The 11,912-nt window shown below is 49.5% G+C and overlaps 1 long non-coding RNA gene across 1 annotated transcript; it reads left to right on the forward strand.

Moving 5' to 3' along the window:
- Nucleotides 1-524: 524 nt before the first annotated feature.
- LOC146763031 (uncharacterized) lies at nt 525-8,813 on the forward strand. Its single transcript, XR_014952551.1, has 4 exons — nt 525-570; nt 3,311-3,382; nt 4,192-4,357; nt 7,763-8,813. It is a non-coding gene; the product is annotated as an uncharacterized LOC146763031 (long non-coding RNA).
- The last annotated feature ends 3,099 nt before the right edge of the window (nt 8,814-11,912 follow it).

An 11,912-nucleotide genomic window follows, 5' to 3' on the forward strand; every position in this document is an offset into this window, starting at 1 on the left:
CGGAAGGATATCTCAGGCATGAAGTTATGGCTGTAGCTCTAGCATGGAGGTCCGGCGGAGGAAGAGAAGTGGAAGGATACATATAAGACGCTGTAGAATCATGTTGTGGCGCTGCGTGCAGACTCGATGGCGGGTGGATGGAGGCTGCGGTCGTGCAGGAACTGCTGGTGGCTGTAGTGTTGGGGGTTCCAGAGGCTGTGCGGGACGCGCTGCAGTGGGGACTACTTGCGATGCGGAGTAACTGGATCCGGCTGGGCTGGCGGTGCAGATGGATACACTGGGAAACCCGGAAGTTCTGGCAGCGCCGGCTGGTGTCCTGCGTCTGGAATCGGGAGCGGTGGTGATGGCGTGGGGGAGGGGGGGTACAGGGATGTCTGCTGGGGGTAGACTGCGGCATGGAGTACGTGGGAACCGGGAGGCTGCATCAAAGGCGTGGCGGGGGCGGTGTGGGGTGGCAGCAGTGTCGCGGTGTGAGACGGCTGTTCCGGGTATCGCACGAACTGCGCATGCGGGGGGTGTGTCACGAGGTCCGCGTGGCAAGGCATCATGGCGGCCGCCACCATGGCGCAGGTGAGGAGGTGGCAGAGGCGCGGGGACTGTAGCAGGAACCGCGGCTGTGGCCGTAGGAGGAAACGCCAGTATGTCCGTGGGCGCAGAAGACGCCAGGGGTGTGTCACGGAGCCCCGGAGCGTCACTCTGCGGCGGGGACGGGTCGGGCTGGGGCGGCGCCGCAGTGCTTCGCGGCGGCAGCGGCGCCGCAGACAGGGGTGCACCGGGGGGTTCAGGGGCGGAGGGCTGGGCCGCCGGCACGAGCCCGGTGGTGGCCGTGGCCCCTGGCGCAGCCGTAGCAGCGGCATGAACGGGAGGGCTGGCTGGGGCTCGCCGCGGGACGGAGACGGTGTGTTTGGCCAGTCGGTGTCTGTGACGCGGTGCAGAATGCGTGGGGTGGTTTGGTGGGCTGGACCGCTCTGTCCCGCAGCGCAAGCGATGCTGTGCCAGGACCACGGCGTTCTGCCGATATGTCGGCAGGGGTGAGAACGGGCTCGGGCATTTGCTGTGCCCCGGGCTTGGGGCACGCTGCACACGGTTGAACACCAGGGGAAATCGGCAGCATCCCCGTGGTAGCATGTACAGGGGGAACTGATGACGCGAGCGCGGGCACTGCTGTCGTTGTTGGTACTGGAGATCCGGAGTCGGCGAAAGGCAGCGGCGGTGAGGTTGCGGCGAACTTAGACGAGACCTCAGGCACCGGCAGCGCCGTGCCGGCGGTGGCGAGGGGAAGCCGCGCTGCTTGCAAAAGTGTGGCCGCATGACTCTGCAGGAGGCCGGCTATGTCGGCGGCCACGGCCGTAAAAGACGTGGCTGGAGGAGCGGCGACACCCGCGGCGGTACTCGCTGGGGGGGGCGAGGGGGTGCAGCCGGAGTCGCGGGGGGAGGGGAGGGCGGGGCTGCCACGGTTCCCGCAGCGAGAGGTGTTGTCGCGATGACGATGGTGGGCGGGCTTGCAGGGGCGGACAGGATTTCGGGCACGGGGATGGAGGGAGCGGTGGGAGAGGCCGCGGGGTCCGGGGGGGGCTGAGGCCTGGGGAGCGGGTGCCGCAACTACGAAGGCGGGGGGTGGGGCCGCGGCGCTCGGCGGGGACGCGGATGCTGAAGCCGTGTGGCGGGGAGGGGGGGAGGAGGGGGACGTGCCCTGTTGCAGACTCGCGGCAGCGTAGAGAGGATTTTCAGGAACAGCGTGGTCAGACGGAGCGGCTGCCGCGGGCCTTTGTGGAGCAAACAGCTCGACCAAGGTTCTTCATGCCGGGACAAGCTTAGAGGCAGCAAAATCCTGGCGTGAAATATTACTCTTTAATATTTCCAACTGAGTCCCAAAAGTCTCTGGTAAAGACAGCTGAACGGTCAGCATTCAGGAAATTAGCTAGAGTCCATTCTAAAAGGTTTTTTAGCTCTTGCTTAGGTAAAGTACTGTTACTGCAGCTTAATAAATGCTTAAGTTGCTTATAGAGATCCGGTCAGGGCCGGAATGGGATTGTCCCATTTTTACACCAGTGTAGCTCACCTCGATGTCACAGGAGCAAGATCCTCAGTCGAGTTCCGACATGGGGGTTTGCCAGATACACCAGTCGGTGCTCAGGGCTCTGCTTGAGGTCCCCCTCAGAGCTCCTGTTCTAGGTCTCACTCAGGAACGGCTTTCCGTGCTCAGGGCCTCCAGACTCTTCTCAGAGCTCCAGCGCGGGCAATGCAAAGCAGTGCTCACCTGTGCTCAGTGCACGTTGCAGGGTGCCACGGCAAGGTTCCTCAGAGAGCTCCAGGTAGCTACCGCACAGCAGCGGCTGCCTGTGCTTGAGGATTGCCAGGCAAAAATCCTCCAAGAGCTCCAGATACTCGCTACTTAGTAACGAGTCCCCGTGCTCGAAGATTGCCTCGGCAAAGTTATAGAGCTCTGGCTTTCATGCTGCCCAGTAACAATATGCCGTGCTCACAACACTGATTAGGAGGCTACAACTGGTTATTTAGTTGCCGTCCATGGAGACGTCTCCCATAGGTAGAAAAGCTGGAGAGGCAGGGGTGCAGGTCTGCAAGGGTTCGTCTTCCTAGTTGGGCGCCAATCTATGAGGACGCTGGACTCCAGGATGGTTTGGATGGATGGAGATGAGAGATCTCTGAAGTCTGGTCTTAGAATATGTGGTTTATTATAAAGGGTGAAAGGCTCTGCTTGGAGTTGCCAGGCGCAACATGCGGCAGGTCTTAGGGAGTGGGGGCAGGGAGAGGCAACGGGTAGACAGTGCTAGGAGAGAGTCCTAAGAGAGGAAGTTCCAAGAGGGCGTCTGGTCCCTTGGGCACTCCTTATCAGGGCGCTTCAAGGTGGGCTGGAACAAGACTTTGGCCAATGGGGTTACAGATACCAGATGCTTCAGGGGAGGGTTACAGGTGTGGGATGACCCATACATTGGGGGGTGAGACAGAACATTCCATTTGACCTCTGGACCTATCTGTAGGTAAAGGGCATTGTTTAATCAGAAGCGGGGATTGCTTTCAACTGGCTGTACTATTGTTTTTGAGTTGTTCAGTAACTAAGGTTTGGTATCTCAAAACTTGTTATCATCTCAATATCTGTATTTTCTAAATCTTTTGCCAGGCAATCATATTTATAAGGCTTTCCTATTTCATCTTCCCCAACACTATGGTCTTATTGATGAAGAGGAGCAGGAACAAGTGACATGGGCTGAGGAAGCTCCATATAACCAACTGACAGCAGAAGAAACACACTGCCCTCTTTTCACTGATCATTTCTTTTGAATCATAGGGATGATCCAGAAGTGGAAAACAGCGATATGGTGCCCAACTCAACAGATCATAGAAGCTACTGAATGAGAAGGTAGATCAAGCTAATTTGAACTCAAAGCCATAGACTTGGCCCTGGACATTGCTGAAAGAAAGAAGTGGCCAAATCTCTATCTCTACACTGATTCGTGGATGGCAGTCAATGCTCTGTGAGGGTGGCTGGAAAGGTGGAGAAGCTACCTATGAAAGTCCATCATGTGGATGCCCATGTCCCCAAAAGTAGGGCTAATGCTAATGAGGAGCACTGAAACAATGAGCAGGTAGATCAGGCTGCAAAGATAGAGGTGTCACAGAATGACATAGATTGGCAACACAAGGGAGAGTTGTTTCTGGCTCAATGGCTCTGTGATGCCTCAGGTCATCAGGACAGAGATGCCACCTATAAGTGGGCACGAGACTGAGGAGTGGATCTAACCATGGACAGTATCTCCCAGGTTATCCATGATTGTGAGATGTGCGCTATGATCAAGCAGGCCAAGTGGGTGAAGCCCCTGTGGTATGGTAGGCGGTGGTCCAAGTACAAATATGGGAAGGCCTGGTGTGGGACTCAGATTCAGTCAAAGAAAGAAACGGAGAATTTCTAGACAGGCAAAAGCCTGGGAAAGATCTGGAGAAGAATGTAAATAATTCTTTATCTCTCTTGTTTTTCACATTGTTTATAGTTAAGTTCTATCACTGTGCGTCAAGCACTTTGCACCAATGCGCTGGGTTGTTTTCACTTCAGAACCAATTAATTTGGTCCTCACGAAGCTCTGTATAAAAGAGCAGTGTATTTTGAATAAATTGGAGTTTTACTCTCACAGCCTTCTGATCAGTCTCTTCATTCCCATCCTGCCTCGACAGCGACAGCCTGGCAGATTGATTACATCACACTGCCTCAAACCCACCAAGACAAGCTCTACGTGCTCAAAATGTTAAAAGCCACCACTGGATAGTTGGAGACCTACCCTGTGCCTCACTCTACTGCCAAGAGCACCATTCTGGGCCTTGAAAAGCAGGTCCTTTGGAGGTATTGTACCCCCGAGAGAATTGATTGTGACAATGGGAGTAATTTCAAGAACAGTCTCATAAACACCTGGGCTAGAGAACATGGTAATAAATGGCTGTACCATATTTCTTATGCACCAGCTGCTGGGAAAGTTGAGTGGTGCAACAGACTGCTTAAAACCACCTTGAATACACTGGGCAAGGGGACTTTCAAAAATTGGGAGCAACATTTAGCAAAGGTCACCTGGTTAGTTAACACCCGAGGTTCTACCAACTGAGCAGGCCCTGTCCAATCTGAACCCTTGCATACAGCAGATGGAGATAAAGTTCCAGTAGTACATGTCAGAGGGTTCTTAGGGAAGAATGTTTGGATTAATTCTGCCTCAAGCAAACCCATCAGTGGGGTTGTCTTTGCTCAGTGACCTTATTGCACTTGGTGAGTAACAGAGAGGGATGGGGAAACACGATGTGTAGCTCAGGGAGATTTGATTTTGGATGAGAACCACTTGTAATGTTGGGATGCCTATGTACCACTGCTGGCTGAATATCACTGTGTCGTGGTTTGACACTAGTTAAGACGCCAGGCACCCACAAAAATCGCAACAAAGGGCTCATTAGTTAAGGACCAGGAGAAAACACTCTAAGGGCAAACTTGAAGGTATAAAGTAGATTCATTATTAACTGAGTCAGAGGAGGATAATGAGAAGTAAAATAAGCCTTTGAAACATGTTTTTTCCCTCTCATCCCCTCCCTCTTTCCCACCAACAGTGCAGAGAGACAGGGCGTTGGGGTGTTTGGACAATTCGTCACTCTAGATTTTTCTTCATTTCATTTAGGGAGAGGAGTCTTTTTCTTCTGCTATGCTGTGGGGTCTTTCCCACAGGAGACAGTTCTCTGTGAACTTCTCCAGCATGGTTCTAATTTCACGAGTAGCAGTCCTGCCCAACCTGCTGAAATGTGAGTCCTTCCTATGGGCAAAAGAGTCTTCCCAAAACTGCCATGAGGTGGGTCACTAGTCCATGGGATGTAGTCTTTCAAGGATAAGCTGCTCTGATTATGAAGCAAGGGCCTTCTTTCTCTATCTCTGGAAGCAAAGGCTCTCTCTCTCTGTTCAGGTTGCCCAGTGGATTATAGCTTTTTTATCATCCACCCACTCCAGGGTGAGCACCTTTTCCCACAGGCTGCAAGTGGATCTCTACATCCCGCCATGTACTTAATGGATTACAGGGAGACAGTTTGTTTTATTATAGTCCTCACAGCTTGCAGAGAAATCTCGACTCCAACACTTGGAGCACCTCCTCCCTCTCTTTCTTTCCACTGACCTTCGTGCTGTCATCTTGTCTTTTTCCACGTCTTCACTTCCTCCTCTTTCACTGATTAGGAGGAAAAAACCCTGCTTCTCCTAAGTAACACTGCCAACAAATTCCACCAATTCAAAGATTTCTGCAGGATTTTGCAGTGCTGAGAAGTTGATTTTGTCTACGTTCTGCCTCAGGGAATTGCTCACCATGTTTCCACTGTTGGCCACTTGGCCTGGCTGCTACTGCACGGGCAGTGCCAGCCACCACGGCACTGGTGCCATTCAACACCTCTCCATGCAGGGCATTGAAAAGGAGAAGCCGCTGCCACTATCCCTGCCCTTCCATCCACAGCACGGCTGACTAAGGGCAGCCAGGCAGGCAAAGCTCGCTGCATACTATGCTGAAATGGTGGTGACTGGGGTGGCCACATGGCCGTGCATGGCACCAGAATCACCTCTGGCGGTGGCGCCTCACCATCCCTTGAGAAAAAAGCTCTGCTTGCACTGTTTTGAATTTTCTTCTTAAATATGTAATCACAGAGGCATTACTAATCTCTCTAATTGGGCCAGCAGCATGTCCATCTTCAGAGCCATCAGAGATTGGCTCTGTCGGTTACAGTGGAAGCTTGTAGCAGATTCTCACAGAAGGCAGTTCTGTCTCTACCCTCACTGCCAAAAACCAGGTTGTGCTAAATCAGCACACACTGCCACTATTTGCATATATTTATATGTATGTATGTATGTATGTATGTAGCTTAGAATCTCACTGTGATCCCCTGCTTTGGCTTAGCCAGGAGGAGCTGGCTAAATAAGAGGGACTGGAGCAAAGAAACTAGCCAGAAAATAAAAAACTTTAATAATGAAAATAACAAACGTCACACAGGTATAGAAGCCAGATTCCAAAGACCCTGGGGGTGGGGCAAGCACAGCCAGGTATAAGGACACAGACCCAATCAGAAAGGTGAACTTAAAACATGACCTTATAAGAAAAAGGTCTTGACCAATGGTGAAGGAAAACTGGAAACTTGACCAAATATAAGAAGGTTCTATTAGCATACTGGCTCCCAAGAACCCATAGTTCGCACTGTGGCCTGGTCAGGTGTTCCCTCCCTTCAGTGCCTTGCCTGCCATGATTTATCGCCAAATCCCTCTGTAAAAGCATCTGAGGTAAAAACATTAGCAGGGAGAGATCCCAGAATTCCCCATCTGTCATGCTTTGACACGGAAAAAGAATTTTCTCAGAAGGAAGAAGTCAATTTGGATATTGACAAATTGAAGGTGGACACACCTCTGAGAACACAGAGGGGTTAAAAGCAGAATTCCCAGGAGAACTCGCTCTTTTTGGTTCTGGTCAGCATGCAGTGCAGCCTCTCCCCTGCCCGGCCGTGGCTGGGTGGGGGAGGGGAAGGCCCATGGCCTGACTGAGGTAGGCCGAAGGGTGGAGGGATTGGAACTGGGCTGGCCCCCCTGCAGATGGAAGGGTGGAGGAAATCTAGGATGTCTCCGTTCTGCTCCCAGAGTCTCTCTCTCTCTCTCTCTCTCTCGAGAGAGAGAGAGAGAGAGAAAGAGGCAGCAGAAGTTTTTATCAGCAGTTCACCACTGGGAAGGAGAAGAGCAAGGGGGGGGGGGGGCACAAGGTGCCCAGCTGCCTGTGGGAGCTGGAGTCTGGGCATTGAGCCAGCCAGGGAGTCAGGACTTTTAACCCTTCCTGAGAAATGAAAGCTTTGTGAAATTTCACTCCTCCTCAGTTTGAAAGAGAGGAAGAGAGACAGCTTGGACCCTGGGATGTTAGAAGGAGGAATTCTAGATGGGAAGGGATGACGGAGTGGCTTTTTGGCTGGACTTTTTCCTTGGTAGCCATGGACTGAATCAAATTTTCTCCTCCAAGAGAGACTGTATTTTAGGAGGATGCCAGTGAGCCAAGAGACCTGCTTCAGCTGGGAAAAAGACAGAAGTGGAGTGAACAGGGAAAAGTTAGGGGGTTTGTGGTGGTGCCCCCTGTCCTCAAAGAAGGAGAAGAAGAAGATCTCTGTTCTTGGACCCCTGGCCCCAGGGGGAAATGGGGGGGAGGGACTGTGGTCCCAAAAAATGAAAAACTGAACTGTTGTTTTTCTCCCCTCTTGGCAGGGCATCCTTGAAAGGAAAAATCCTAAAAGCAGTCTGTCCATCCATGCATTGGTGGTGAGAGCACTGTGCATGGAAAGGAGAAGGGTCACCATGGCAAACTTTTTCTCCAGGCAGTGTCATGTGTGACATGGACGCATATGATGTGGCAGCTGTGTTTCTTGGGGGGTCTGTGGCACAGGAGAGACTCCTGTGTTCCTCGATGGACTGAGTATCGATTGTCTGGCGGGTGGAAACCTGATTGTGGTGAAGATTGTGTTTCGCTGTGGTTTGTTGGAGTTGGGTGGTGGGAGGAGGAATGCTTTGCAAGGTTTTCATTTTGATCTTTGTGTGTTTATTTTCCCTTTTTTTTTTCTTTTATAGTAGTAGCTTAAAGGTTTTTTTCTGTTATTAAGCTTGGGCCTGCTTTGCTCTGTTCTCGATTGCATTTCACAGCATTCAATGGAGAGATTGCATTTTCATGGGGGCACTGGCATTGTGCCAGTGTCAAACCATGACACCATCTTAAAAAAATATTTTGTAAACATTTCTGAAAAACTCTTAACAGACAACTTATGAAACAAGGTAGCAACATGAATATAAAAAACAACTACAAAAATTAGTAAACTGGTTTTGAGCAAAGATAAAGCCCAACCCAATAAGTTCAATTTTTTGAACAGTCCCTTGAACAAGTCTTCATCACTTTCCAATTGTAGTTTTCTGACTCTTTGAGAATTTGGATGCTTTTGTGTATGGACTTTGTGGAAGGGGCTAACAGCGGGCCTGTTAGCTAAAGAAGCTTAGAAGAAGCTGAGAAGCAAGAAGAAGCTGATAAGCAGCTTTCTCCAAGGCTGTCACCAAGGAGACAGAGAAGAGAGGAAATGAAGAAAGATACGGAGAGAACTTTGCAGCTGGACAAAGTATTTTTAGAAAGTTAGCTGAAGTCATTGTTACTTTTCACCAATGGTGTTATGTTGAATTATTGTGGCCAATAGTTAAGGTAGAAGAAGGATAAACAATTAGAAAGTGTATAAAAGGTCAGCCATCTTCAAGAATAAAGAGTTGCCATCTGAAACTGCTTACTGTATATACTTTGTGTCGCGACCGTCTCAACAGCGACAGACTTGCTGTGATCTGAGAGGTTCATGCAGCACATGACCTCAAAATGTCCTTGTGCTAGCAGCAGGAAGTCAATTGCAGCTCTATTTTGCAGGGCAGCATGTCTGATGCTGTCCACATCTGTCAGTAGCGCACTCAGTGCCCGAGACGTGGCACTGGTTTGTCTACTTAGCCAGCATCCTAGATTGCCTAACATTTTCAAAGCTTTTGCTGCAGCAACACCAGATGCCAATATTGAGGCTGTTATTCTTTTACCTTTATGCCAAAAGTTAATTTCATCTTTGCAATCTGATTCAAATGGATGGATAAGTCTCTTACGTCTGACCTTTTTTACAAGAATTGGGGCAATTTCAGGTGCTAGTACAGTAAGCCTCTCCAAGCTACATGGCCTGCCCTTAATGCGAGATGGAATTGGCAGGCCATGCTCTGTCACCACAAATGAGAAATCTCCTAGGTGGTAATTGTAACAGGGAATCACTGCACCAGGAAATGACAGGTGAGGTGTAGTTACACCAGGTACTTTCATTTGTATAGCCTGGATGATGTGGGGAAACATCCCACCATATATTTGGTTGTTTTCTTATAGCGTTGGTGTCGCATCAAAAGCCTTCGGTGGGATCCCCTGGCTAGCTCTGGACCCTGGCATTGCTGACAAGGACAAAAGCAAAAGACAAAAGGTGCTCTTCTCAGGACCACAGTCCCAGTTTATTGTGGATGGGAGCCATCTGGGGAAGAAGGAGGTTTCCCAGAGGAGAAAGAGATTTGGGAAGAAAGGGGACTTGTAAATACCCAAGGGAGAGGTCTTGTTCATAATGAATTGATTGTAAGAGTATTAGAAGCTTTGAGGGGTCCATCAGCAATAGCTGTTGTCCATGTAAGAGGACATCAGAGGGGAATGGATTATTGGACTCGTGGGAATAATTTGGCTGATGCAGAAGCACAAAGGGCAGCAGTATGTTTACCCATGTTTTTAAATAATTTGAGTAAAAGTGAGGGTGAGACAAAGTATCAAAAATGCTATACCTCAAAGGAAATACAAGAGATAGAGAAACTAGGGGCTAAGCTAGAAGGGGATAAGTGGCTTTTACCAGATGGTAGAGAAATGCTATCTAAAAGTTATGCTAGAAGAATAATTAATCAGTTACATCAACAAACTCATTGGGGAACACGAGCACTAAGCGAACACATTTTAAAGTTTTTTGGGTGTATAGGAATATCTAATATAGCAAAACAGGAGACACAAGAATCCATTATTTGCCAGAAAATTAACAAGAAGACATCAAGACAGACCCTGCAGGAAGGGAAAAAAACTGCATATATGCCTTTTGAAAATATACAAGTGGATTTTACCGAACTTCCGAAAGTGGGAAAATATAAGTATTTGTTAGTAATAGTAGACTGTTACAGTGAGCTCATGGGCACTCTATTTCCCCTTCCCCAGGACCCTGTGACTCTGATCAAGATAACCCTGAACCCCTTATTCCTGCCCCAACGGGGTTGACGGAGAGCCAGTGAAGCCCACCCTGTCCAAAGTCTACATAGACCCCTGACATTTCCTGTTCATCCTCTTTTGCCCCGCTCTCCACATGGACATCACAGAATAAAGAGAGCTGAACTAACATATATTGGGGTAAGAGCCTCTTTTGGAAGTCTTTGCCATCTCCTGATATTCCTCCCCTCACAGCCTGCTTACCTCTGAGCTTGCCTAGGATATTTAGGGGGCTGTGCAAGGGGGGGAACGTCAGTAGACCAATTAACTAATTGGGTAGGGGCCTACCCTGTGGCACAAGCGACAGCACATTTTGTTACAAAGATTAATTTACAAGAAATAATTCCATGATTTCAGATTATTAGAGTGATTGATTCGGATCAGGGTTCCCACTTTACCTTGAAAGTGTTAAAAGAAGTAATGAAAGCTCTAGGGATGTGTCCTAGTTTAGGGCAAATTTGGGGAAAACCCTCTGGAAGGAGCCCTCAGAAAACAAACCCCCACGGCCCCTCCCCACTCACCTGGTTTGGGAAAAAATTTTCTCTGAGAGAAGTGGAAAAGAACCTGTTTATTTAACAAACAAAGCACTCCCCGGCACCAAAAAGAAAATTAACAACACCAGATGACAACAAAACTCTTTCATCACTCTGAAGAGATGAACAAATCCAGAAAGTCTTTCCTGGGAGTGGTTGCCCGGCTCTGGACACTGGGGATTGCTCTCCGGCACTGGGGATGGCTGCTGCAGATCACAGAGCGCAGGCTCTCGGTGCTCCTCAGTGTCTCCCAGGTCCCACTCCGGAGCAGGTTGGATGGTATTCAGGAAAAGGAAAGGAAAGGAAAGGAAAGGAAACAGTCCAGGGAAAGAATTGGACTGCTTAGCCAAACTAACTATGAAGCAAAGGCAAAAGCAGAAGCAAGCCAAGCAAGCAAGCAAAGCAAGCAAGCCAAGCAAGCAAGCAAAAGCAAGCCAGCCAGCACTAGCCTCTTCTAGACAGCAGACCATGGGGGGAGATGAACCGGCTGATAACAAGGCAAAACAAACTTTCACTTTCAGAGTCAGTTCTGAAAGCACAGAACATAATATCAAACATAAACAGAACACACAATTGGAGATACAAACACCATAACGTCACCCTAGGACAACTATCTAATTTTAATTAAAGGTTACCCTCATCATCCCTTTGAAAATCTCACTCAATCTCCCAGATTCTCTCTGTATTTTGCAGATCTCCATTTTATCTCTATAGAGTAATGGTTGGTAAGCCCCAGTACCGTTTCTCTTACCAAGATATTCAACAGGTGCTACATAGGGTATATTTTCATCAGCATTTTTCTGAGTTGCTAAAAATTCTGCTGCTCTTCCATTGCCCAAAGAGGCAGGAGGGATCCTCTCCCCCACCCCTTGGGGCCTGGCAATACACAGCTCTGTACCCCTTTACCGGGGTCCCAAGAGGAGCAGCTCCCCTCCCCCCCCCATCATCTTGCTTTGAAGCTGCAAAGGGGTCGGCCCCTCCCCCCTTCCCGTGACAACTCGGAGAGAGGCACTGGTGGGAAGGATGGGGCAGG

The sequence above is a fragment of the Lonchura striata genome, chromosome W (assembly GCF_050655825.1).
Source record: "Lonchura striata isolate lonStrDom1 chromosome W, ASM5065582v1, whole genome shotgun sequence".
In the NCBI taxonomy this organism is placed as follows: Eukaryota; Metazoa; Chordata; class Aves; order Passeriformes; family Estrildidae; genus Lonchura; species Lonchura striata.